Genomic DNA, 2998 nt, shown 5'->3' with positions numbered 1-2998 from the left:
GACCTTATTAGGGGCCGTGATTGGTCAGTTTGCGTTCTGGCGGGAAAGGTTCGAAGAAGTTGCCGATTCGAATAATGATCGGTCACGTGATGACAAGGAATGGGTTCTCTACTACGCTCGCATTTATTTATATTTAAATGAGAAGATTGTATGTAATGGCGATAGTAGTTTGTATCTAATGGCGGGAGGTAGTTTCACTACATATATATATACGACAGGCTTCTTTCAGTTTCCGTCTACCAAATCCACTCACAAGGCTTTGGTCGACCCGAGGCTATGGTAGAAGACACTTGCCCAAGGTGCCACGCGGTGGGACTGAACCCGGAACCGTGCGGTTCGTAAGCATGCTACTTAGCACACAGCCTGCTGAAATATTTTACAATGATTTAAAAAAAAAGGAAAAATTTCCAGTGAACCACGAAAAGAAATCGGAAGTCAAGAAAATCTTAAAGAATTTAACAGTCTAGAAGGTGGTAAGCCCTAATGATATCCACCAAATGGCTCTTCGAGAAATGTCAGTTGTTAGAACGCTGTCATTCATTATATTAAGTTACTAAGGAAGGAAATCTCTCATTAGACGGGAAAATTGCAATTGTGAGAACGATTTATAAGGAAAGGGAGAGTAAAAGACAGGTAAAGACTTGTATTTAGAAATGTTATTAATGTCGTAAGAAATTAAAATTCCGGAAACCATTGTCAAAGGTGATTTGGTTTTGTTCTCGTTTATTCTTTTACTTGTGTCAGTCATTGGACTGCGGCCATGCTGGAGGATTTTCAGTCGAACAAATCAACCTCAGTGCTATTTGTCTTTTTTTTGTTTTTAACCTGGTACTTATTCTATCGAATTCTTTTGCTGAACCACTGAGTTACGGGTATGTAAACACGCCAACAACGACTGTGAAGTGGTGGCGGGGGAGACACAAAGACACACGTATATTCGCTTATTCTTTAACTTGCTTTAGTTGTTTGATTGTGGTCATGCTGTAGCACTGCCTTGAAGGGTTTTAGTCGAACAAATCAACCCCAGGGACTATTTTTAAACAGTTCTATATTTAAGAGATGAGGAATTATGTACATTATTTACATTATTTTTATTCGACGGATATTTGTCCTCGTCTTGTTTGTTGTTAACACAATGTTTCGGCTGATATACCCTCCAGCCTTCATCAGGTGTCTTGGGGGAAATTTCGAACCTGGGTTTTCATTCCTGGGATATTTTTCAATGTTATTATTATTCAAGTCACTGCCTGGAATCGAACTCGGAATCTTGGGGTTAGTAGCCCGCGCTCTTAACCACTACACCATATGCCCGCGGGAATAATAATAATAATAATAATAATAATAATAATAATAATAATAATAATAATTATTATTATTATTATTATTATAATAACAACAACAACATCGAAAAATACCTTAGGAATGGGAACCTAGATTCAAAATCTCCCCAAGACAACCTGATGAAGGCTGGAGGGTATATCAGCCGAAACATTGTGTTAACAACAAACAAGATGAGGACAAATATCCGTCAAATGTAAACAATGTTCTATTTTTAAAGCCTGGAACTTATTCTATCGTTCTATTTTGCCGAACCGTTAAGTTATGAGGACGTAAACACACTAGCACCGGTTGTCTAGCGGTGATAGGGGGCAAACACAGACACAAAGACACTTACACGCTTAGACACACGCACATAGGTATATACATATATGCATACACACACACACACACACACACACACACATATATATATATATATATATATATATACGACGGGCTCCCTTCAGTTTCCGTCTACCAAATCCATTCACAAGTCAGCTCGAGGCAATAGTAGAAGTAATCTGCCGAAAGTACCACCCAGTGGGACTGAACCTGGGACCATGTGGTTGGAAAACAATTCTCTTATCCCACAGCCACGCTTGCGCCTATAAAACTTCGTACTGCCTTGAAAGATTTTGTAAAGTGATCTTATTTTTCAAGCAATAAAATATATAATTAATATTGTAAGAAATCGTATTGGGCTCCTACATCCATCTTAACGTAGTTCTCAGGGAGATTTAACCTGACACAGAATGTAACAAGGCCGGCCCTTCGAATTACTGGTCTACTCATTTATGCTAGATGAATGGAGTAACATAAAGACACAGTGCACCGCCAAGAATCGGACTTACGGCCTTACGATCGTGAGATGAATATCCGAACCACTTAGTCACGTGTCTTCACACCATGTAAATATGAATGTGTTACGTGTGTGCAAAATATCTCGTATTGCTTTGAAAGGTTTTGTAAAGTGAAATTTGTTTTTACACACAATAAAAAAAAAGTAACATAGCAAGATATAATGGGCTCGTCCGGGAGTTGAATCCGGGACCTCTTGCACCCTAAGCGAGAATCATACCCCTAGACCAACGAGCCAGACGGTAGCGTCCGACCTGTTATAACTCCTTATATGAAACAAGTAAATGGTTAAAGCTAAAAGGTAAAACGAAAAGCAACGATGAAACATGCTATCGGCCATAAAATCTATCAGCTGCACGTGAGCAATAAGTTCCGGTCGACTGACTGGAGAGTGGTAGGACGGGGAGACAACTATTGATTAACGCTGGTTCCTGTTGTCTATTAAATAAACTTGCTTTGAAGCGATTAACAGAATAGTTGTATCAAGACATGCTATCATAATAATTGGTTACTAAAGTTATGGATAGATGTACAAGTGGCTCGTTGGTCTAGGGGTATGATTCTCGCTTAGGGTGCGAGAGGTCCCGGGTTCGAATCCCGGACGAGCCCATCCAATTCGGATTTATATTTTACTCGTGTTAATCACCAAACTGCAGCCATGAAGAATTTTTAGTTGAAATTTTAAAGCCTAGCGCGTATTCAATCGGTATGTTTTGCCGAACCGCTAAATGACTTGACGTAAACATACAAACACCAGGGGGTGGGGAACAAAGACTCTCAGAGAAGATACATATATTTATATTTATATTTTTATATATAT

At 39.1% G+C, this 2998-nt stretch overlaps 1 non-coding gene across 1 annotated transcript; it reads left to right on the top strand.

The window, feature by feature from the left end:
* The first annotated feature begins 2715 nt into the window (after window positions 1-2715).
* On the top strand, window positions 2716-2787 carry Trnap-agg (transfer RNA proline (anticodon AGG)). The gene has a single exon. It is a non-coding gene; the product is annotated as a tRNA-Pro (tRNA).
* Window positions 2788-2998: the final 211 nt, after the last annotated feature.

This window comes from Octopus bimaculoides, chromosome 1, assembly GCF_001194135.2.
Source record: "Octopus bimaculoides isolate UCB-OBI-ISO-001 chromosome 1, ASM119413v2, whole genome shotgun sequence".
Lineage (NCBI taxonomy): Eukaryota > Metazoa > Mollusca > Cephalopoda > Octopoda > Octopodidae > Octopus > Octopus bimaculoides.
The sequence above is the reverse complement of the archived record's forward strand: the minus strand, read 5'-3'. Positions and strand labels throughout refer to the sequence as shown.